Consider the following 25,354-nt stretch of genomic DNA (forward strand, 5'->3'; position numbering starts at 1 on the left):
CAGAGAGAGAAGGAGAGGCAGAGAGAGAGAGAGAGGTTTTCCATCCACTGGTTCACTCCCCAACTGGCCACAACAGCCAGAGCTGTGCTGATCTGAAGCCAGGAGCCAGGAGCTTCTTCTGCGTGTCCCATGTGGGTGCAGGGGCACAAGGCATTAGGCCATCTTCCACTGCTTTCCCAGGCCACAGCAGAGAGCTGAATCGGAAGTGGAGCAGCTGGGACTCAAACCAATGCCCATATGGGATGCTAACACTGCAGGCAGCGGTTTTACCTGCTATGCCACAGCACCAGCCCTTCTTTCTTTTAAAAATTAATTATTTTATTTTCAGATAACATTTTCTAAAGGATTTATTTATTTATTTGAAAGTCAGAGTTATACAGAGAGCAGAGGCAGAGAGAGAGAGAGAGAGAGAGAGAGAGAGAGAGAGAGGTCTTCCATCTGCTGGTTCACTCCCCAGTTGGCCTCAAGGGCCGGAGTTGCGCTGATCTGAAGCCAGGAGCCAGGAGCTTCTTCCAGGTCTCCCACACAAGTGCAGGGGCCCAAGGAGTTGGGCCATCTTCTACTGCTTTCACAGGCCATAGCAGAGAGCTGGATCGGAAGAGGAGCAGCTGGGACTCAAATCGGCACCCATATGGGATGCCGACACTGCTATGCCACGGTGCCAGCCCCTTCTTTCTTTTAAAAATTGATTATTTTATTTTCAGATAACTTTTTTTTTGACAGGCAGAGTTAGACAGTGAGAGAGAGACAGAGAGAAAGGTCTTCCTTCTGTTGGTTCACCCCCTAAATGGCCGCTACGGCCAGTGGCGCTGCGCCGATCCAAAGCCGGGAGCCAGGTGCTTCTTCCTGGTCTCCCATGCGCATGCAGGGCCCAAGCACTTGGGCTATCCTCCACTGCCCTCCTGGGCCACAGCAGAGAGCTAGACTGGAAGAGGAGCAACCAGGACAGAATCCGGCACCCCAACTGGGACTAGAACCCGGTGTGCCGGTGCCACAGGCAGAGGATTAGCCTAGTGACCCACGGCGCTGGCCCAGATAACATTTTTTTTAAAGATTTATTTATTTATTTGAAAGTCAGAGTTATACAGAGAGAGGAGAGGCAGAGAGAGAGGGAGAGGTCTTCCATCTGCTGGTTCACTCCCCAGTTGGCCTCAAGGGCCGGAGCTGTGCTGATCTGAAGCCAGGAGCCAGGAGCTTCTTCCGGGTCTCCCACACAGGTAGGGACCCAAGGACTTGGGCCATCTTCTACTGCTTTCCCAGGCTATAGCAGAAAGCTAGATCGAAAGCGGAGCAGCTGGGTTTCCAACCAGCGCCCATATGGGATGCCAGCGTTTCAGGCCAGGACGTTAACCCACTGTGCCACAGTGCTGGCCCCTAACATTTTTCATTTACATTTTAGTCAAAGGCTTGATGCTCTACTAAATCAAGAATTCAACAAATAAAAAGTAAAATGACCATAGTTGAGCAGGATATTAGGCAAAGGCTGTAAACGTTAATCAAATGAAAAGATATTCAACTTTACTCACATAAAACACATTTTAAAATAATTACAATGTCATTAAAACTATAGTAGTATATAATTTTTAATAATTTGATGAAGATTTAAAATGATTTCTGATAAAACCTTATGTTTGCAAGAAAACTGATACAGCGATTTCTTTCATTTTGTTCTGTTTTATTTATTTTTAGATTTTAGTGTCCCCAATATACGGAAGAACATATCGTGTTTGTCTTTCTGTATCTGCTTATTTCATTCAACATTATGTTCTGGTCCAACCATTTCGATGCAAATAATAGAATTTCATTCTTTTCTATAGCTGTATAACATCCCATTATAAATATATACAAATATATATTTATATATAAATAATATATAAATATTTATATAAATTATATAAATAAATATATACATTTTCCTGATCCATTCATTTGATGATGGACATCTTGGTTGATTCCATATTTTGGCTCTTGTGAGCAGTACTACTATAAACACTATTTATAAAAACAATAGTCTTTTAAAAATCTCTTATAATTTGTTTAAAATTGTCTAAATTCTACAGTTTGGATTCAAAAAACAAGTGTGAAATTTTTAAAAATCTACTTGTGAGGCATAGGGACAGAGAGCTTCCATCCATAGGCTTGCTCCCCAAAGGCCTACAGTGGCCAGGGCTGGATCAGATGGAAGCTAGGAGCCAGAAACACAATCCAGGTCTCTCACATGGGTGGCAGGAATCCAATTACTTGGGTCATCACTGCTGCCTTTCAGGGTGTATATTAGTGAGAAGCTGGAGTCAGGAGTAGGACCCAGGGATTGAACTCAGGCACTCTGATGGCCATGGGCCTCTTAACTGCTAGGCTGAACACCTGCTCCAGCTAGGATTTTAGCTACTTTCACTCCTTCAGTGTAGCATGACAAAGAGGGATTGGTGAGTTGTGGTGCACAGTATGGAGTGGATCTTTATTTATGGTATGGTCTAGAGCATTGTGGTCCTTATGGCAGCATCACAGGCATCACTGCTGGAAATGCAAATCCTCGGGGCCCACTTGAGAGCAACTGCATCCAAAGGTGAGGTCCAGTAATCCTGTTTTAACAAGCCCTCCAGGTGACTTGGGGACACACGACAGTTTGAAAACAACTGATCTAGGGCAAACAGCTTAAGCTCTTCAAGCCTCACTTTGGGGCCAGTGTTGTGTAGCAGGAGATGCTTGCAACGCTAGCATTCCATATATGCACAGGTTCAAATCCTGGCTATTTGACTTCCAACCCAGCTGCCTGCTAATGTGCCTGGGAAAGCAGCAGAAGATGGTTCGAGAACTTGGATCCCTGCCACCCACATGGTAAACCCGGAGGGAGTTTCAGATTTTTGACTTTGGCCTGTGGTCACTTGGGAAATAAATCAGTGGATGGATGATTCTCTCCCTCTCTGTCCTCTCTTTCTCTTTTCTTTCATTCTCGGTAACTCTGCCTTTCAAATGAATAAATCTTTTAAAAAAAATGTCAGTTTGCTTATCTGTGAAATAGGAATGATAATACTATTTATGATACAGGCAGTATGTCGGGATTAAATATTAATTTACATTTATTGAGTGGCAGAGTGTTCTTAACACTTTCCATGCCTTAACTCTTTTAGTCCTTAAATCCTTAAATTAACTCCATTACAAATAAAAGATCAGAAAAGTACCTGGTACATAGCAAGTACCTAATCGCTTTTAGTCTTTCTTTTTTTTTTTTTTTTTTGACAGGCAGAGTGGATAGTGAGAGAGACAGAGAGAAGGGTCTTCCTTTTTGCCGTTGGTTCACCCTCCAATGGCCGCTGCAGCCGGCGCATCTCACTGATGAGAAGCCAGGAGCCAGGTGCTTTTCCTGGTCTCCCATGGGGTGCAGGGCCCAAGGACTTGGGCCATCCTCCACTGCCTTCCCGGGCCATAGCAGAGAGCTGGCCTGGAAGAGGGGCAACCGGGATAGAATCCGGTGCCCCAACCGGGACTAGAACTTGGTGTGCCGGCGCCGCAAGGTGGAGGATTAGCCTGTTAAGCCAGGCGCCGGCCAGCTTTTAGTCTTATATTATTGTTAACAATAGTTTTTTTGAGTTGAAAATATCAAATGAAATTATACATGTTTGTTAATATCTATATAGCATTAAATACAGAGTTTGTACTTGGTAAGTATTAATTACTTCACATAGAAGGATTTGCCTAATGAGTACAGAATATTCAGAGGGGCCCTTATGGGAAGTGGGTGCTAGTCTAAAAAGATAACTGATAGGGAAGCTCCCAAAAGGAAAAAAGCCCACTCTAGAAAAAATTTGAGAGATCACATCTTAGTGTTTCTTTCTTTTCTGATTTGTCATGCACTAGGAAGCCAAAGGAAGCTTTTGAACTAATTGAGAGCACCAAGAAGGAAATTAACTACCCTCTAATTAAAGTGGTAGTAACTGCCCTCTGTTGGTGAGATCAAAAGCCAGAGAAACACTGCCTACATGGGCTTTTGATGACAGGCCACTCCATCTGGATGCTGACAGCCTGGAAGGTTGGGACCCTGCAGAGTAGCTGAGAGCTTTGCGGGGTGAGGGGTAGCTGTGACTGCTAGTGTCCAGGAGAAAGACAAGAAAAATACAGATGGATGGGGAACAATGAAAACGTTGTCAGAAAACTGCTGATTTGTCTTTGGGCCTTTGTGATAGTTTCACAATCTTGCTCTGAATTTGTGTCTTCTGTAATAAAAACTTGCTAATAATTGCTCTAGTAGTTGCTAGTAATTCCTAACTATTGGAACAGACTTTTCAGACAGGAAAGTGTACTCCACTTTGTCTGCTACGAATGGGAAACAAGTTGAGACCTTTGCTAGTCTTGCTCTCTTCCCCAAACTGACCATTCCCTCTTTGCGTCCCCCTTGGCTTCTCCTCGCACGGTGCCTGGTACTCTCAGAAGTGATGATCCTTTTCTCGGTCTAAGCAAGTACTATCCAACAGAATTACAGTGCAAGCCTCAGACAGGACTTTAAGTTATTTTCTGGTAGACACTTAAATGAAAAGGACAAGGAGACAGTAACTTTAATAATATATTATCTAGGCCGGCGCCGTGGCTCACTTGGCTAATCCTCCGCCTGCGACGCCGGCACCCCAGGTTCTAGTCCCAGTTTGGGCGCTGGGTGCTAGTCCCCGTTGCTCCTCTTCCAGTCCAGCTCTCTACTGTGGCCCGGGAGGGCAGCGGAGGATGGCCTAGGTGCTTGGGTCCTTGCACCCGCATGGGAGACCGGGAGGAAGCGCCCGGGTCCTGGCTTCAGATTGGCGCAGCATCGGCCGTCGCAGCCATTTGGGGGGGTGAACCAGGCGATGGAAGACCTTTCTCTCTCCGTCTCTCCTTCTCTCTTTGTGTAACTCTGACTTTCAAATAAATAAATCTTAAAAAAAAAAAAAAAGATCACTAGTTGTTAGAATCCAGTTCTATATGATTGTAGGACTGAGAGCCCTGCTTTCTTGCTAGCTGCTGGCTGGGGACCTACTCAGCTCCTAGAGGCTGCTCCTGCCCATCAACAGCTCATAACGTAGCTGTATGCTTCCTTCCAAGCCAGCAAGAACGTTTTCCTCTGATGTCTCCCTCTGTAACCAATCAGGGAAAGCGCCTGCTTTTGAAGGACTTGCCTGATTAGGGCAGGCCTACCCAAGGCATATTCCTCTTTACCATATAACGTATCTTAATGGAGAGTGATACATCATCAGATGCATATGTTCCACCCACATTGAAAGAGGACAGTATTATAACAAAGGGAAGGATCACTGGAGACCATGTTGCAATTCTGCCTACCACATTTGCTTATGGAACAGAATTCAGGTTCCAGGCCTTGCACAAAGCACAGAGGGGCCAAGGACAGATTACAAATTGCCTTTGAGTGGCTCATCCTCTAGTCCAACACTATGGTACACAAGAGCCAGTGTCACACTTGGCTACTGAGCACTCCAAATGTGGTTATTGCTAATTATGATGTGCTGTAAATGTAAAATACACATTAGGTGTCAAAGGAGGAGCTAATTACCTCTAAACATTAGACTTGAAAAATCATACTAGAATCATGATTGTAATGTATTTATACATATATATATATATATATTTTTTTTTTTTTGACAGGCAGAGTGGACAGTGAGAGAGAGACAGAGAGAATGGTCTTCCTTTTCCGTTGGTTCACCCCCCAATGGCCGCTGAGGCTGGCGCGCTGTGGCCCGGCGCACCACGCTGATCCGAAGCCAGGAGCCAGGTGCTTCTTCTGGTCTCCCATGCAGGTGCAGGGCCCAAGCACTTGGGCCATCCTCCACTGCACTCTCGGGCCACAGCAGAGAGCCGGACTGGAAGAGGAGCAGCCGGGACAGAATCCATCACACCAACTGGAACTAGAACCCAGGGTACCGGCACCGCAGGTGGAGGATTAGCCTATTGAGCCACGGCACCGGCTTATACACATATATTTTAAAGCTTTATTTATTTATTTGAAAGGCAGAGTTACAAAAAGGCAGAGGCAGAGAGAGGTCTTCCATCTGCTGGTTCACTTCCTAAATGGCTGCAACGGCCAGAGCTGCGCCAATCCTAAGCCAGGAGCCAGGAATTTCTTCTGGATCTCTCACACAGGTGCAGGGGCCCAAGGACTTAGGCCATCTTCTACTGCTTTCCCAGGCCATAGCAGAGAGCTGGATCAGAAGTGGAGCAGTCTGGACTTGAACCAGTGTCCATATGGGATGCTGACACCGCAAGCAGCGGCTTTTCTTGCTGCACTACAGCACCGGCCTCTGTATTTATATTAACTGTGCTATAGTATTAGCAATCTGTGGAGTTTGAGTCATTTTGTCTTTCCGAGTGCCATTTGTATCAAAAGGAAGGGCTAAGTGACAGGCAAGAAAAACAAATAAAAAGAAGACAAAACAGTTGAATGTTAGTTAGAAATACTGATTTTTATTAAGGGGCAGTTGTTGATTAGACAGAGGCAGACATTACAAATAATAACAATGCCAATAATCAAGGTTGCTCACATTTGCTGGATTTGGACTCAGTGCCAAGAGTATCACCCCTTGGCTCACTTTATCTTCACTGCCGTCCTGGGAGGTATTTACCATGATTATGTTCATTTTTGGATGTGGAACCTGAGGCTTTCGTGATAGAAGGCTTAGCTGCATAACCCGTGATAAAGGTGATTAGCCAACCAGCTGCTGAAAGTACCATCCAGAAGTTTACTGAACCATTCCTTCTACATTCTGCGGCCTCGTGGGCCCTTTCATCCATCGATCTTTACTTGTTTCTTCTCTGGCTTTGATTCTGTGGTGCATCAACTGAACCCCTCAGGCCAGAGTTCCCAGGCCCCTGTACTCTATTTTGAATTACTCCTATTTGACATAATTTGAGTCCCGCCATCTCCTTTTTCTGCAACTGGCAGACTGAGAAGTACTGGAGAAACTGCACAGAGCAAGATAAAGTTAAAAGAGAACTCTTTGTTCCAGTTTGCCCTAAGGTCCCATGACCCAGGAGGGCAGACTCTTGCATTCCAAGGCAGAGTGCTAGCCCTCCTGCCCGTGACTTCAGAAGGTGGGTGAAAACAGGTTTGGTGATCCTTATCTTCACTTATCTTTAGCTGTGAGTTCTTTCTCTTTGGCTCTCATTCTCCCTCCAGCCATGGGAGAGCTTCTAGAAGGTCTTCATAAATATCTTTTGAAGCCTTGGGGACAGGCAGGCATTTGACTTGTGCCAATGGGAGAAGTCCTTGAGTGAGAGGCTGGCTGAAGTGAACAGTGTTGGCACAGCAGAGGGCTGTGTTTGGGAAGTCACCACATTCTGGTCTGTGCCAGGCCACAGATGCATTGTTCCAAGGACCACATACAAGATCCACAGGAGGAAGATGAGTCTGGGTGGTTTTCTCAGGAATCCTGACCTAGAGGACCAGGGGGAGGCAAAATCGGGCTGGAGCTTTCGCTGGCTGGAGAGGCAGAGGGAACTGTAAATGGCTGGGTAAGGGAGAGGCACTGCCAGAGACCAAGGAATTCCAATTTGAAGGGTCCAGCAGCGGGAGGGTCCGAGGAGGCCACAGAGGCTGGATTGAGACCATAACAGTCTGGAAACATCAGCCCGCGGCAAAGGGCCGCTCTACCAGCTTTTGTCGGTGTTGGTCAAATAAGCTGTTTCTTCTCCGTAGCATCCTGCTGTCTCTGCTTCTCTCCTGGAGGATCCACTGGCAGCCAAGGGGTAGAGAACTCAGCCTGGGGAAGAGGGAACCAGCACTAATGGGGAAACTGAGCTACATGCTCCATTCCCCACTGAAGTCCTTTAGTCTCAAAGCACATATAGGCTTGCAATGAGGTTTGGAGTTTTATCATCTTAATTTATAACAGAGGCTATGATCAGGGGCTGAAATGAGCAGAGGACATTTCATTATCTGAAATGATCTGAGAGTCAGAAGACCTCTGCTTTAGTTCAGTGAAGGAAAAGAAGGAACTGGCCCAAAAGAGATTCAAATGGCAGTCAGAGGTGGAGAATAAAGGTGCTATCTCCTTGCACCTAGGAAACTACCTTGCCTGGTGGGGTCATTCCATCGGAGTCATGGAATACATATATCATCTCAACCCACAGCTAGGTCTCAACTGTGGAGCATGGCAATCATAGGCCATTTTTTTTAAAGATTTTATTTATTTATTTGAGAGGTAGAATTACAGTGAAACGAGAGACAGAGAGAAAGGTCTTCCATCTGCTGGTTCACTCCCCAAATGTCCGCGACAGCCAGAGCTAGGTCAATCTACAGCTAGGAGCCAGGAGCTTCTTCCAGGTCTCCCATGCAAGTGCAGGGGCCCAAGTGCCTGGGCCATCTTCCACTGCTTCCCCAGGCCATTGCAGAGAGCGGGATTGGAAGAGGAGCAACCAGAACTAGAACTGGCACTCACATGGATGCTGGTGCCACAGGCAGATGAACCGTGGACACACTCTCCTATTCTCTGTACAGCTACCTTAAGCCTCTCTACCTTCATTAACTCCTAAACTTGACATTGCCCCTTTACTGTGAGTTGAACTTGCCTCAGTCTTCATGGAAAAAGCCAAAGCTATCATATGGGTAAAGTGGAAACTCTGCATTTCTTCTGTTATTGCCACAGAGAGCTTTGAACTATACTTAGAGTGGTAATTGTCAGCTAATATGTTGCAAGTATATAGTGGATGGCCCCACTATTTGAAGACATCATGTTCTCCTAGGTATAAGGACTTCTTATGGTCTTGCTTTCAATATTGGTTGGCCTATCATCTCATTTTCATATATTATAAAAATAAGCTTTTAGCTCAATTTAAAATTTGGAAAATCATTGTATTTATATGATATTTATATTCCATTCTACTTATATCTATGATCAGGCCTAAAACTAAGTTTTAATGTATATGTATTGCATTGTATAAAGTACATCCACAAGATTAGCATTTATATGATAAGGATTTCACAATATTTGAAATAGGACATTTCATGTCTTTGCCATTACCCTGAGAGAGCTTTTCTAGTCTCAGTTCCTTTATTCTATCTTATTGCAGCTTCATTTTGGAAACAGTCAGGAGCATATATACCCTGAGCATTTAAAAATGTTACATTTAGTGCATCTAATGAGTTTTTAATTCCAGTAAAGCTAACAAAAATAATTGAAAAATGAAATTGCTAATGGAAGCATGCCTTTCTATAAAAGTCATTTACATTATCATAAAATAACTCTTTTAAGTTCATTGTAAAAAATTCAAAAATCACAGGAAAAAAAGAATAAGATAACATTTGAACATAATCATACCACCACCTCCTCATCCGTTCTTGAGATCTTCTAGTCTTTTCTACTTTTCAGAGCTGATAAAATAATGCACACACTTGTTTTTTGTTTTGTTTTGTTTTGTTTTTTGACAGGCAGAGTGGACAGTGAGAGAGACAGAGAGAAACGTCTTCCTTTAAGTCGGTTCACCCCCCAATGGCCGCCGTGGCTGGCGCGCTGCAGCCGGCGCACCGCGCTGATCCGATGGCAGGAGCCGGGTGCCTATCCTGGTCTCCCATGGGGTGCAGAGCCCAAGAACTTGGGCCATCCTCCACTGCACTCCCTGGCCACAGCAGAGAGCTGGCCTGGAAGAGGGGCAACCAGGACAGAACCGGCGTCCCGACTGGGACATTTGGGGGATGAACCAATGGAAGGAAGACCTTTCTCTCTGTCTCTCTCTCACTGTCTATCTCTGCCTGTCAAAAAAAAAAAAAAAAAGATTATAGCTTCAGCTTTATTCTCTAATCTGATGCATTCCAAATCTACCACACCACACTTGGTTGATCCCTGAGCTCAAGCCTTAGTTTTCCAATGACTTTGTGCCATCTTCAGTGCTCAAGGGAACCTCACTATGAATATCCTACAAGGCACCTCAGTTGTCCATGCTCCAAAACAAACTTACCACCTTCTTTCCCTCAGTTGTTGCTGTTTCTCTATTGCCATTCAGTTCATAACAGCACCGTCTCAGATGCACTTGGATTTTTTTTTTTTTTTTTTGACAGGCAGAGTGGATAGTGAGAGAGAGAGAGACAGAGAGAAAGGCACTTGGATTTTTAATCTTGGAAATGTGCCAGCTTATTCCTCAAGGGTGAAATGCGGCCAGTGTTACCAATGGAAGATTAAAAAAGCAGAAAGACCAAGACCTAATACAAAGCCCAGGAACGAGAGGTAAGATGGAATTGTATCCATTCAAGTCCTTAGGAATTTTCCTTCAAATTTGGCCTGGAATAGAAGAATGAAGTTCTCATTTTCCTTTTTCAGACCATGTGGTTTGACTTTTCCTCTCCAGCTGCCTAAAAAAAGATGAGAATATTCTTTCTTTTCTTCTCCTTCTCCTTCTTCCCCTCCTCTGTGTCCTCCTCCTCCTCCTCGCCCTCCTATCCTCCTCCTCCTCCTCCTCCTCCTCTCCATTACAAGGACACTGGCAATGACACAGTTGCTGTATGCATCAAGCACCCTGGCTGCTGAAGGCTCCATAAACTGTGGAGGACTTTCTTGCTTCACCTTCTGTTTCCATCAGACATGTTGGGGAGTTGGAATCCAGTCCTGAGTGCAACCCAGGTGTTGCAACAGCAAGATACTATCAAATCTCTGGTCTCTCAGCCCATGACTGCACCCTCAGTTCATGATTTGTGTATGATGTTTTTGGTGATTGCAGATCTGGAAAACTGCTACACTAAGTGTCACCCAGCCGTTTATATAATCATAAAACCAAGCCCATGATCCAATTGTTTCTCCAGTCACCAACAACATAACAGGAAAAAGGAGTCAGTGATGAAATCAGTCTTTGGATGCACTGTAGGAACCAGGAACATATTTGTGATTGGCTGCTATGGTCACCTTTTAGATTAGAATCAAAAGAGGGAGGGAACTGAGAGTGAGGCGTGAGCCTGAGAGCATGGGTATGGGGACGTAATCCATGTCAGTCTCTTTCCAGTCTTCAGGCTAGGGGCCGAGACCATGTCTTTGGACACAGCAGGCTGGGTGGATATGCTATACTTAAAAAAGGCCAATGCCAGCATCTTGTGTGAGCCTATGTAAGAAGTCCACACTGCAGAGCCAAACATACAGAGTAGTGTTACAGGGATTAATGACAGTGAATCTGGATCAAGCTGCTAGTGTTGCTATTGACAAGATGATGCCATTCATTTCCTAATATTTTATGATTAGTTTTCCTTCTCCTGTGTGCAATTTTAAGCTTGAATTGTGTATTTCTGAGAGCTGCCATAAAGGAGGTGGAGATGGGTTGGACTTTCTGTTTATGATGTGATTTTTAACCTTCCCATTAAATTATGATGTCTTACCCTATTCTCAGCTGTGCTGGTTGTTCCCAAGTCCTGAATACCTCCTGTCAATATCTCCAGGGGTGACACCTTTGATGTTTCCCTGGGGTGGAGACAACTGGCTTCCTGCCCACTAGGGACTGGTGGGGGCACCTAGAATTTTAGCCTCTATTTATAGAGACTTTCAATCAATTGTTCTGTTTTCAACCCCACTCAGCACTCCTGCTTTCAGGCACACGCTATCGTTAAATGTTGTAACTTCTGTGGCAGGTGCTGTGGTGCAGTGGGTTAACGCCCTGGCTTGAAGCGCCAGTATCCCATATGGGCACCGGTTCTAGTTCCAGCTGCTCCTCTTCCCATCCAGCTCTCTGCTATGGCCTGCGAAAGCAGTAGAAGATGGCCCAAGTCGTCGGGCCCTGCACCCATGTGGGAGACCCGGAAGAAGCGCCTGGCTCCTGGCTTCAGATCGGTGTTGCAACCATCTGGGGAGTGAACCAGTGGATGGAAGACCTCTTTCTCTGTCTCTACCTCTCTCTGTAACTCTGTCTTTAAAAAAAAATGTTGGGACTTCTGGGGATTCTGAGACTTGAGTTGGTTTGCTTTTGATGGGTTCCTTCTTCTTTCTTTCTTTCTTTATTTTATTTTTTGACAGGCAGAGTGGACAGTGAGAGAGAGAGAGACAGAGAGAAAGGTCTTCCTTTGCCGTTGGTTCACCCTCCAATGGCTGCCGCGGCTGGCGCACTGCGGCCAGCGCACCGCGCTGATCCAAAGGCAGGAGCCAGGTGCTTCTCCTGGTCTCCCATGCGGGTGCAGGGCCCAAGCACTTGGGCCATCCTCCACTGCACTCCCTGGCCACAGCAGAGAGCTGGCCTGGAAGAGGGGCAACCGGGACAGAATCCGGTGCCCCGACTGGGACTAGAACCCGGTGTGCCCGCGCCGCAAGGTGGAGGATTAGCCTAGTGAGCCGCGGCCATGGGTTCCTTCTTCTATACAGCTTTCTGCCACTGACTCTGCATTTCTAGTTCCAAAATGTTGTAGCTCTTGATCACCTGCTGTTATTTCTCTCCTTTGTTTTTGTGAGTTCACATTTAATTTTTGTTTTAATATTTTTATGCTCACTTTATTCTTTTTAAAGATTTATCTTTAAAATAAATTATTTGAAAGCCAGAGTCACACAGAGAGCGAAGGAGAAGCAGAGAGAGAGAGAGAGAGAGAGAGAGAGAGAGGTCTTCCGTCTGCTGGTACACTCCCTGATTGGTTGCAGTGGCTGGCGCTGTGCCGATCCGAAGCCAGGAGCAAGGAGCTTCTTCTGGTTCTCCCACGTGGGCACAGGGGCCCAAGGACTTGGGCTATCTTCCACTGCTTTCCCAGGCCATAGCAGAGAGATAGACTGGAAGTGAAGTAGCCAGGACTCAAACCGGTGCTCATATGGTATGCTGGCACTGCAGGCAATGGCTTTACCTGCTAAGCCACAGCACAGGCCCCTATGCTCACTTTAGAGGGGTATGGGAAAAGAAAAGCAAATATGTTTAATCTTTCAATTTATCAGAAGTCTATGCACTTATTTTTTCTGCTGAATTTTATAATGGCTTTCAGCATTCCTGAATGTGTCCTGAACCCATTAGGTGTACCGTACAAATGAAAGCAATTATAATATTGCACTGTAGCTTCCCAGACCCAAGCAGAACACAAGGCAGACATTGAAATTGCCCTGCATGAGATTTCTGAGACCCATAGGCAACATCATGTTTATCCAAATTTCTTGCCCTGCATTCATTCAGTGTCTATTGAGCACTGTGCTGATTTAGGTGCTGGACTGTGGATAAAATGAGCCGAAGTCTGAGAGCCTCTTTTGTGTTTCTTCATAGGATGCACGGTGGTTCAATCAGGAATATAAGTTGACCTTTGGCTATAGGCTGGTGTGGCGAGAGAAGTGACTATCTTTTTATAGTGAGAACACAGATGTGCCATGGTTGCCTTGGCCGTGAGAGAGAGGGAAATTTGTCGGGGGTTCCTGTTGGTCATTGGCAAGATCAGTGAGATGCTGGGGCAACACAAATCATGCCAGAGGTGCAGGGCTCTTGTGTCACTTCCTGAGAACTGGCTTAGCTTTGTCTGTGAAGAGTCCAGGGGAGAGTCTGCAATTCCACTTTTGATCCGTCAAAGCACGGCCTCTCACACAGAACACTTCACGATGCCAACAGAGACTTTCCAGAGAGGAACTGGGAATTAAGTGGAGCTCTGGTTGCAGATGATTCTTTTTCATGCCCAGCTACCCACACAAAGAGAGCGAGCCAGAAGCCAGATCTGCAAGTGAACGCACACAATGGAACTGGTGCACGGGAATGTACAGGGCTCTGCACGATGAAGCCGCTGCCAGAGCACCAGGGGGCCACTTCTCTCAGCCTCCCTGCCTCGGGTTTTGGCAGCTCTCTCTTCCCTGCCCCCTCGGCTGCCCCTTCCCCACGTCCTCCCATCCATTTGCGCTGCTGTTTGGAAGGAGCCCAGTTCATACAGATTGGCAACGCTGTAATTGGCGCTTTACTTACCTCTCTCTGCCTCTTTTCTCTCGGTGTTTGATCTTTCCCATGATGACAGCTTATTTCTCTTTCATTGCCATTGGAAAGCAAAAAGAAACTCTTGAAAGAATTGTGGAGCTGTTGTTGAGCTTTCTGATGTACCGCTTGGGGAAATAAAATTGATATTTAAAATATTTTCCCTGCTTCTGTTGCCCTCTTCCCATTCCCTGTACCCAAACAGGGAAGGCAAAGGGGAAAACAGTAATGCAGAGAATTGAGAAGGTGTTGGGATGACAGTGACAACATCCTGGAGAGCTGACATGTCAAAATGTTGATGTTCTCATTTAAAGCCTTCGCCATTGTCATCATAATTGGGACCTCCATTTGTTCCATGCTATTTATTTATGTGCACGTTGTTTCAAGCGGTTTTTCTCAGCGTAATATTCACAAGGGCTCAGGGCTTCTGCAGTGAAAAGTGTTATACAAACTGAAATGATTACCCCCTGGCAAAAAGTAGTCTCCATTGTATACAGCACCTGCTTCCAACAGCTCACCCGCGCACAGCGCTTCGCAGTTCAGAAAGAGGTTTTCACGTGTGTTGTGCCACGCAATCCCTTGATGGCCCTGGGAAGAACACAGAAGGATGCTCTGGCTCCAGGAATCCTCCCGTCCTGCCGTGCCATCAGTGTGCTCCCACACTTGGTGGACCGCTGGCCCTTCACAGCGGTGCTGGTGACACTCTAAAGAAGCCGAATCCCTTGTGGCCCAGTCTCTGGGAAAAGTAGCAAACAAGCACAAAATAATTAGAGGAATTCTATTACATCCTCCTGTCTCCTCAGGAGGCAAACAGGGCAGGTAATTACAGGATCTCTGGCAGGCTGGGAGAGAAGGAGAATCTGTGAATACCACAGCAGTCTTGCAGTCGCGATGAGGAAAGCTTCCGCTAAGGAGGCCGACAGTGAGGGAACGTCCGTGACATGAAATGAGCGAGCCTGCTCACTTCCCGTAGACCGGGGTGTGACTGTTGCAGGTGGCAGTAACGCACTGTGCAAGCCGGCGCCTACAAATAAAGCGGCTGTCTGTTTACTGGGACATGTGTAACCTTTGAACTGAGATTTATGAGATCATTTCAAGGCGGGAACAGTTCCTCTAGCATGAGTGGGAAACCTTTTATCTACCAAGGGCCCCTTGCATATTTAGTACATAACTTGCAGGCCATACAAAATTATCATCTTTTTTCCTTTGTTGTGTAAGCAATGCAAAGTTGGTTCCTATTTACCATCATTCACACGAACCAGATTCCAGGCCAGTACTTTCAGTGTGTAGGTGATTGAACCCATGGATGCAGACTCCACAGATGGAGAGAGCCAGCTGTGCCACATCAGGTAGATCTATCAGGAAGTGTTCTTTGCCACAACAAATAGCCTAAACGGGCTTAATCAATGAAATAAGAAACACTTCTCCTACCGAACAGGAAGTCCAGAGAAGCAGGGCAGACTGAAGTTGGTCAGTTCAGTCTGTGAAACATGTCGTGGAGGACCCTGGCTCTTTCTGTCTGTCTGTTGCTTCTTCCTCACTGTTGCGTTCGTCTTTGGACTGGGTCAAGGTGTTTGAAGCAGTTTTATACTTCGCAGCTCAGGACCTCCATACTAACTCCCCCTCACTGTCATTGGCCAGAATCGGGCCACTCGTCTACTCCTCAGCAATTGCTAAGAAGGGGACAGAATTAATTTGTCTAGTTATCTGGGAGGAGCTGTTGGAGAGGCAGCTACAGAATCTACCCACAAAGATACACGTGCGCCTGTTTGCACACACAGATGTTTAAAAAATCTGGCTTTCAGGGGTTAAAAAAATTAGAAAAATTTGAATGTGAATGTTATTAGCAGTGACATGGTTGGATGGATCATGGTCTTTCCACCTGGTGAGATACTCATCTGTTTTGCTGCTGTAAAAATAGTGAGTTAGGGGTGGGTACTGTAGTGCAGCAGGCTAAGCTGCAGCTTAGGATACTCGTACATCCTATATCAGACTGTCAGTTTGAGTCCTCCCTCTTCTCCCAATCCAGCTCCCTGCTAATGCTCACCATGGGAGGGAGCAGATGATGGCTCAAGTACTTGGGTGCCTGTGACCCATGTGGGAGATGAAGATGGAGTTCAGAGAGCAAAGCTTTGGCCTGACCCAGACCTGGCTGTTACATGTATTTGGGGAATGAATCAGTGGATGGAAGATCGATCTCTCTCTCTTTCTCTCTCACTCTCTCTCTGTCACTCTACATTTCAAATAGAAGAATATAAATAAATAAACATTTTAAAAAATATAGTGAGTTATGGTGGCAACACTGTGGTGCAGAGGATTAAGCTGTTACTTGCAACATCAGCATCCCATATGGGAGCAGTGGTTTGAGTCCTGGCTGTTCCATTTCTGAAACAGCTCCCTGCTCATAAGCCTGGGAAAACATGGAAGATGACCCATGTACTTGGGCTCCTGTCACATGGCAGACCTAGATGGAGTTACTGGCTCCTGGCTTCAGCCAGGCCCAGCCCAAGCTAATGCAGCCATCTGGGGAGTCAACCAGCAAATTGAAGATCTCTTTCTCTTTTTCTCTCTGTCACTATGCCTTTCAAATAAATACATAATAAAAAAAACTAAAAAATAATTATTTAGATACTGATACATTAACTTAAAGAGATACTTGCAATATATGTTTAGGTGAATAAGCAAACCTCAGACATCTGTCCACAGGATGATCTTATCTTTTCTTTTAATAAAGAATATAGCTTTGGGGGCCGGCGCTGTGGCTCAACAGGCTAATCCTCTGCCTAGCGGCGCTGGAACACCGGGTTCTAGTCCCGGTTGCCCCTCTTCCAGGCCAGCTCTCTGCTATGGCCAGGGAGTGCAGTGGAGGATGGCCCAAGTGCTTGGGCCCTGCACCCCATGGGAGACCAGGAGAAGCACCTGGCTCCTGCCTTCGGATCAGCATGGTGCGCCGGCCATTGGAGGGTGAACCAACGGCAAAGGAAGACCTTTCTCTCTCTCTCTCTCTCTCTCTCTCTCTCTCACTGTCCACTCTGCCTGTCAAAAAGGAAAAAAAAAGAATATAGTTTTGGTATGTATAAGTATAAATGTGTTGGGGGCCATGTATAGAAAGCAGAGGAAAATGCAAATAATGAGTACTAATTATCTTCGTCTATATATACCTAGCCATTAAAAGTGGCTACCAGGTAGATTTAGAATTTAAAGAAATGTTGTGAATCAAATATAATAATTTTGATACAAAATGTTGTTGCTAAACGAAATGCAGGTTTACAAAGGAAATCAAAACACCACTCCTGTGGGGCAGGCATTTAGCCCAGTGGGTAAGGCACCAGTTAAGATGCCGTGCCCCACATCAGAGTATGTGGGTTCATACCTGGCTCTGGCTCCGGACTCCAGCTTCCTGCGAATGCAGACCCCGGGAAGCAGAAGCGATAACTCACGTGATTTGGCCCCAGCCATTCGTGTGGAAGACCTTGACTGAGTTCTGGGCTCCCAACTCTGGACCAAGCTGAGACCTGGCCATTGTGGGCTTTTGGGGAGTGAATCCATAAATGGGAACTGTTTTTCTCTCTCAGAAATAGAAAAACACTTAGGCCAGAGCTGTGGTGTAGTGGGTAAAGCCGCCGCCTGCAGTGCCAGCATCCCCTATCAGCGCCGGTTCGAGTCCTGGATGCTTCACTTCCGGTCCAGCTCTCTGCTATGGTCTGGGAAAGCAGTAGAATATGACCCAAGTGCTTGGGACCCTGCACCCATGTGGGAGACCCGGGAGAAACTCCTGGCTCCTGGCTTTGGATTGGCGTAATTCTGCAGCTGGATCTAGGTCGATTCGAAATCAGGAGCCAGGAGCTTCTTCCAGGTCTCCCATACAGCTGCAGGGGCCCGAGCACCTGGGCCATCTTCCACTGCTTTCCCAGGCCATGGTAGAGAGCTGGATTGGAAATAGAACATCTGAGACTAGAACTGGCACCAAGTCTTGGGCCCCTGCACCCATGTGGGAGACCCGGATTAAGCTCCTGGCTCCTGGCTTCAGATCGGCACAGCTGTGGCCCTTGCAACCAGTTGGGGAGTAAACCAATAGATGGAAGACTTCTCTTTCTCTGCCTCTCCTTCTCTCTCTGTATGACTCTGACTTTCAAATAAATACATCTTTTTTTTTTAAAAAAAAAGTAGTTTGAGTAGCACTTAGTCTGTTTTCTGTTTCTATGGCAAATACCTGACATTGGGTATGTACAAAGAAAAGTGGCTTATTTGGCTCATGATTCTGATGGTGCTGGTGCCTTGCAAAGGACCCCTGGCTTTGTCACAGCCTGGTAGACGGCATTATGGTGGGAGTCTGTACAAGAAGCAAGCCACGCATGGGGAAGGGATGACATGCTAAGAGAGGAAGCAAGAGACAAGGGAGTGGCCAATCTCACTCTTCTGTAGCAATCCACTCTCAAGGGAATTAACCAACTTCTTCAAGACTTAACCCACTCCTCAAAACCAGGATTATTCCCTTCACAAAGGCAATCATAACTCAGTCACCTTCTACCAGGTTGTACTTTATGAATGTCCTGCCCTCTTTCAGTACTGGGACATTGGGTACCAAGCTCCCAGTCCATGAACCTTGGGGAGACAAACCACATGCAAACCATAGCAGGTGCTTACCTTCTTCTCATCATATGACTTATGACAGAATGAGCATCTTTTCTGATACCTTGATGAACTGCTCTATCCTTCCTAAGTTTGGATTAACTGCCAACATGTTACCCTTTGGGCTTTCACTGTCATTAACTATTTCTGAGAGTCCTTTTAATGTAAAATTTGTTTCATTGCCAGTGTCATTTTTCCTGGATCATCTCCATTCCCTCTGTCACATAACTTTCTCATTAATGGTGCTTAAGTTCACCTTCCATAAGCCTTTCAAGCTACATGTGTAGGAGGGCCCACATTCCCATGGTCAGCTCTGTCTTGTAAACTGCATTTACATTTCATTGAAAGTTCACTTCCAACATTACCACTCTTCATTTACTTGTGTCTCATCTTGGCCAATCTCCTCTTTTGCTTACCCGTTTTTGTAAAATGTTACGTGAGTCTACCACAGGGAGATCAGGAGACATTACAATCTCTTGGTTTGCTGTCTGAGAGTGAACAGAATAACAGATGTGCAGTGAGCAAGACTGAGCCAACTGTGAAAGAAATGATGGGATTGGTTACTGATCAAGATGTGCATCTGTTATTTGTGTAGTGATTTGTGTACTGGAAGAGCAAGCAAGGATGATTCACTGTTACTGTAGTGTGGTAAGTGAAAGTTGAACTGTGTTACTAGGAGACTGGCATTATTTAAACCACAGTAACTGAAATTAGTGCATAAAGGAACTGTGTTAAAGAAGAACTTCTGTATATGTTCATCATATAAAGTTTGATATCTGATACCCAGGAAGCTCAAAATTAATTCACATTTGTGCAGTAATAACAAGAGCATGCTTTTATGGCCTTCAACAGACGTTATCTTTCTTATATCTGCCATAAGATAGTCTGCAAGAATTTGATCACCATTACACTGTGCATAATATCATGCCGGTCCTGTACATTAGTGATACCATCCTAATTAGGCTTAGAAGGAAGCGGAAAGCAGTCTGGATGTTCTAATAAGACACATGCCTGCCAGGGCTCAGGAGACAAACTCTATAATCATCAAAAGCCTTGCTTCATCAGTGAATTTGTAGGGGTTCAGTGGTTTGGAGCTTACCAAGACATCCCCGCTATGATAAGTACCATGCAATTGCACTTTGCACCATCCCACCGTTAAGAGTCACAGCATTTAGTGCTTTGCAGTGAGAAGAGGCACTAATACTGCCAATCAGCAGGTTAACGCCCTGACCTGCGGTGCCGGCAACCCCTATGGGTGCCGGTTTGAGACCTGGCTGCTCCACTTCCTATCCAGCTCTCTGCTGTGGCCTGAGAAAGCAGTACAAGATGGCCCGGGTCCTTGGGCCCCTGAACCCATATGGGAGACCCAGAGGAAGCTCCTGGCTCCTGGCTTTGGATCGACGCAGCTCCAGCCTTTGTGGTCAACTGGGGAGTGAACCAGCAGATGGAAGACCTCTCTCTCTCTCTTTCTCTTGCTCTTGCTCTCGCTCTGCCTCTCCTCTCTCTGTATAACTCTGACTTTCAAATAAATAAATCTTTAAAAATAAACAAAGAATCCTGGGCAGTGGCAAAGGGTTTGATTGGTTTATGGAGCCTTAAAATGGGCATGTTTGGAAGATCCAAGACAAGGAAGCATAGGCAAGAGGCCTGGGCATGGATTCCTGGGAGAAGACACAAAGCATTGGTTCTTTGTGTCTCATGGCAATACTTTCTGGAGCTTGGCCTGATCTACTGAACACATAAGATCACGTATGATTTGGATGTCAGCCAGCCTCTGTCCTTAACCACAGTGCTTCTGCAGTGGGTTCATTGTAGAATGGTCCTGGTACAAGGATGGGTGTTGTATGTAGGTGCAATGGCCTAAGATCCTGCTCTCATTAATGCTGAGGGAGCTCAACCTGACCAAGTTTGGTGGTATTAACCTTCTATATGGCACCATCACTAGGCAGCTGATAGCAGGTTTTTTGTTTTGTTTTGTTTTTTGTTTTTTGTTTTTTGACAGGCAGAGTGGATAGTGAGAGAGAGAGACAGAGAGAAAGGTCTTCCTTTTTGCCGTTGGTTCACCCTCCAATGGCCGCTGCGGCCGGCGCATCTCGCTGATCCAAAGCCAGGAGCCAGGTGCTTCTCCTGGTCTCCCATGCAGGTGCAGGGCCCAAGGACTTGGGCCATCCTCCACTCTGGGCCTAATTTTCATCTGCTGGAAGTCTAGTGCAGGGAGACCCGGACTGAGGAAGAGGGGTGGCAGACTAAGCATTGTTATGCATTTGTACCCAAGCTTGTATGTGGCCGGCGCATTGTGCTGATCTGAAGCCAGGAGCCAGGTGCTTCCTCCTGGTCTCCCATGCGGGTGCAGGGCCCAAGCACTTGGGCCATCCTCCACTGCCTTCCTGGGCCATAGCAGAGAGCTGGCCTGGAAGAGGGACAACCGGGATAGAATCCGGTGCCCTGACCGGGACTAGAACCCGGTGTGCCAGCACCGCAAGGCGAAGGATTAGCCTGTTAAGCCATGGCGCCGGCCATGATAGCAGTTTAATTTTTTTTTTTGACAGGCAGAGTGGACAGTGAGAGAGAGAGACAGAGAGAAAGGTCTTCCTTTTGCCGTTGGTTCACCCTCCAATGGCCGCCGCGGTTGGTGCGCTGCGGCTGGCGCACCGCGCTGATCCGATGGCAGGAGCCAGGTGCTTCTCCTGGTCTCCCATGGGGTGCAGGGCCCAAGCACTTGGGCCATCCTCCACTGCACTCCCTGGCCATAGCAGAGAGCTGGCCTGGAAGAGGGGCAACTGGGACAGAATCCGGTGCCCCTACCGGGACTAGAACCCGGTGTGCCGGCGCCGCAAGGCGGAGGATTAGCCTAGTGAGCCGCGGCGCTGGCCGATAGCAGTTTAATTACAACAGATCCCTCCCAGCAGTTACAGCAGTAAGGTCTACAGTGCTTTCCGTGAAGCCTCTGCATTAAGTCCTTGGCAGAATCTGTGGTTGATTACCACGCTGAAGGCTGTCTGATGAACAGGACTTAATGTAGGGCATGAGTGGATCTGAGCACTGTGAGAGATGCACGATGTTAGATATCTTGCATATATGGCTCCACATCCTCACATCTTCTCTGTCCACATTTTATTCCAGCCATTGTTGTGGCAACTAGTTTTGCGCAAATACATTCTGACAGTGCTTCACTTCATCTGCATCACGTTTTCCTGCCCTGGGACTTCTCTAATGCTGTCCTGTGAGATGGTTGTGAAAACTCACTCAGGCATGTGCAACTTGGAAGGGCAGGGGAGTGAAAGCCGAACAGGGTCTCCTTTTTCTAGTGGGCATGAGAGCTGGTGGATAAATGGTGAGTAAGTGAGGCAAATTTGATGTGACTCTGCAGAAGGTCTTAGTAGGGTCAAGCCCTAGTCGTACAGCAGAGACCAACTTGATAATATGCTCTTACATTGCTGTTATCTTCTGTTCCTTTTTCCTGGATCATTTTCCAAATAAGTTGCCTGTACACAGGTCCTTGTCTTGGACTGTACAACTTCTGTGGAACGACCCAGAATCACCACAATCCCAGTGAGATTTCCCAACTTAATGTAAATTTCCTGAAGTCTTACCTGCATGTAAAGGTACAATGGAGGTCCATTGTTATGGTCTGGATGTTAGTTCCAGTGTTGAACGTCCCCTAAAAGCCCATGTGTTAAAGGCTTGATTTCCAGGATGGCAATATAGGAGGTGGTTGAACATTTAGGAGGTAGGCCTAGTGGGGGTGTGCCCTTGGAAGGTGGTTCGTATGAAAAGGTTGTTACAAAAGCCTGAGTTTGGGCCTAGCCTCTTGATTTATGCTTGCCATGTACTCTTTCCTACACTCAACACTCTGCTTCCCATCCTGGGGCCTTTGCCAGATCCTCATCATGTTGACTGTGAATCTTCAAAACTGTGAGCCAAACAAACCCTTTGTCTTAATAAGCTGGCTGCCACAGATGTTTCATTATAGTAACGAAAAGGTGACTAATATACCCATAAATCCTTATCTCAAGTTATTCCTCTCTGGCTTACACAGTTGATGTCTACCACCTGCAAAACCCCTTGGCAGTTGTACCTCAGTACCGTCACTGATGCCAAGGCCTTAGATGACAATGCTTATGTCTCTGCCAAGTGTGTGCTTTCCAGGTGATGCCCCAGATGTGGATACCCTGACCTTCCAGCTCCAGATGGCTGTGCACTCCATGATTCTTATCTGTGTTGAATTCATAGTGCAAGGAAGAGAAGATCCTTTTCCATCTCAGGACTAATTCTATTCCCCAGGCCCAGTGCACTGGAAGCAACATCCCCATGTCTCCTTTTGATTCTTTCTGGAGCCCAGAGAAATCAACCTAGTTTGTATATCTGGGCCAGGGAGCAATAGGCAAGACAACTCCTAAACCCTTTTTCCTATATTCTCTCTTGACACTTTCAGGCCTTCTGCACTAGCTTTCTTCCAAATAACCCCTGACACAGATAGCCTCTTCCCAGTGGTGATTACACTGTGGCCTGTCCCTTTTTCTTTTTTTTTGCAAGTCCTCTCCCTCCAGACTGTTCCTTTTTTGACTCATCAGAAGGATCTGAAACTCAGCAGTGTGTGTATCTTAGGCTCAAATGGAATCCTTGCAGGTTTGCTTAGTAACTACAGTACTAAGTAGAGTGACACATCAATAAGATGCTTCTACCTGTACACTGTGATTTCCAGTGTGACCTGTGCATTTCCTGGCTTCAACCAGCCTTTGGCTACCAAATATATTTCCTTGTGTGATCTAAAATAAAATGACCCTCAGTCCCCATCCTTTGAAAATTCTTCCTCTGTGGCATTTTTCTCAGCAGGTAAATTCTCAGTCAAAATATGTTCCACATACCTGTTCTATTGTTCATGTTTATCAGCCATTCATCCCCAAGGTGACCTGCTTCTCCTTTGCTCTCCTCCTAGACCTGCAGGTGGGAAGGAGCCTATGAATGGTTTCTTATCAATTTGGTAATCACAGGTATTAGAGGTTTTTTTAAAAAAAGATTATAAGATTACATTATTCACACAAATAAGTTTGAGGTGGGTAGAAGTCTCCCACCCTTGTCCAACCTTGCTATGAAGAAGCAAGTCTGATCAAACTCTGCCACACAAGCAGACAATTGAGTAACATGCAGTCATCAACAAGCAAGCACAGAACAGCTCACAGTGTCTATTCTGGAAACTTGATGAAGTCACAGCCTCTGTCTGGCCTTTTAGATGCTCCAGTGAGCACCTTGCCTGAACTCTGTTCATAGGAGACAAAAGCCAAGACAGCAGAGGCAGGATTCTGTCACCCTTACAGTTAACATGAGACACCAGGGAGATTCCACATTGATGGCTACCCACCCATGGCTGCCCAGAGAGCCTTTTAGCAATCAAGTCTCCACAGATTGGCAGAGGTATTTTTTCTGCTCAAAGCCTTGCTCATTGCCTTGCACTCTCACTCATATGATGCTTTCAATCCCTGGACCCAGATTAAATACAGTCACAGTAGTTGTGTGGTTTTGACACTACAAATTATAACCTACTAACATCATAATATCAATTCCATGGGACATAAGCAACATAAAAAAATGAAACAATATATACACATATCAGAGAGCATTACACACAATAAAAATAACTAAGTATTGTTTCATGAAATTTTTGTTTATGTTATATAAGGGTACTTCAGAAAGTTTCTGGAGAAATAGAATTAACAGATAAGTTTGTTTTAGTGCGAAAAATTTTTGATATCCATGCATAGTTTTTCATAATATGCATTTCCATGAAATTTTTAGAAATCTTTCATGTATTTGTGGCATATATCTATTAGAATACTATGCAAAATATAACATTTTAAAACTTTTTTTAAAAACTGTGTATCAAAAAGTTAGGAACACTCAAATATTTGAAAATATATTCCACAGGGTGGGTGTTATTTAATTTTTAAATCCCACTTTTATTTAATTTTAAATCCCAACAGGGGTCCTGTTCCAGATTCACATTTAGACACAACATTTCTCTCTCTTTTCAAGGTCATGGCTCTGGCTAGATACCCACTTACATCACTGGGCAGATACTTGGCATCTTAATCTGCAACATCAGCATTGAGATAAACAGTGACTTCACAGCGATCGCCAAGGACAATGGGTAGGTGCCTGTGTTATATTTATGTACCTGTTGGACCAGTCCTGGTAATGCTTCAAAACCAAAGTGAATCTGTTTCAGAAATTCCGAGAGCTTTCTCAATCTCCTCGAAATAAAAACAGCCAGTGACTTCCAAAAGGCAGTCCCACCAAGGGAATAAAAAATTTTGCCTTGACCAAAGACCAGGTATCAGCATCTTGCCCCACAAACAGACTGTGTACTGCACACCTGTCCTAAGTCACACATTTTCTTTTATGTCAAATATGTTGGAGAGAATGGTTGAAACTTTTCTGATTGCATTGCCTCCTTTTATTTTTTAAAGAATGATGGCTTTTGTGGAAAGAAGAAATCTGTGCTATGCAGCTGAGTTCCCTGGTTTTGTTGGTGTTTTTAAGAACTCTTATTGAAAGGTAGCACTACCCAGGAGTGATTTTTATCTTCTGCCAGCATTTTTATTAGGCAAGTCATCAACGTTCCAAGATCCTGCAGAACTGACAGCAGAGTTTGCAGAGATGAAGCTATCTATATGATTCTTTGAACTCGAACTTAAATCCAAGCTTTGCTTAGTAATATGAATAAAAAATTGTGGTTTTGACTGCTAGCATTAAATATATAAAATTTAAAATGTTAAATATAGAAATAACATAAATGCAAATATTTTTAAAATATGTTATATTGACTAACACTAAACATAAATAAAAATATATA

General features: G+C 45.5%; 1 long non-coding RNA gene across 4 annotated transcripts in view; it reads left to right on the top strand.

Moving 5' to 3' along the window:
• The window catches only part of LOC133771650 (uncharacterized), a 104,459-nt gene that overhangs the window by 34,961 nt on the left and 44,144 nt on the right, over positions 1-25,354 (top strand). For 3 of the 4 annotated variants that reach the window (XR_009867601.1, XR_009867602.1, XR_009867600.1), the window contains exons 3-4: positions 10,034-10,199; positions 24,535-24,649. This is a non-coding gene — a long non-coding RNA (uncharacterized LOC133771650). The remainder of the gene's footprint in view (positions 1-10,033; positions 10,200-24,534; positions 24,650-25,354) is intronic. The other variant, XR_009867603.1, reaches the window with a different exon arrangement.

This window comes from Lepus europaeus, chromosome 12 (assembly GCF_033115175.1).
Source record: "Lepus europaeus isolate LE1 chromosome 12, mLepTim1.pri, whole genome shotgun sequence".
NCBI classification, from domain to species: Eukaryota; Metazoa; Chordata; class Mammalia; order Lagomorpha; family Leporidae; genus Lepus; species Lepus europaeus.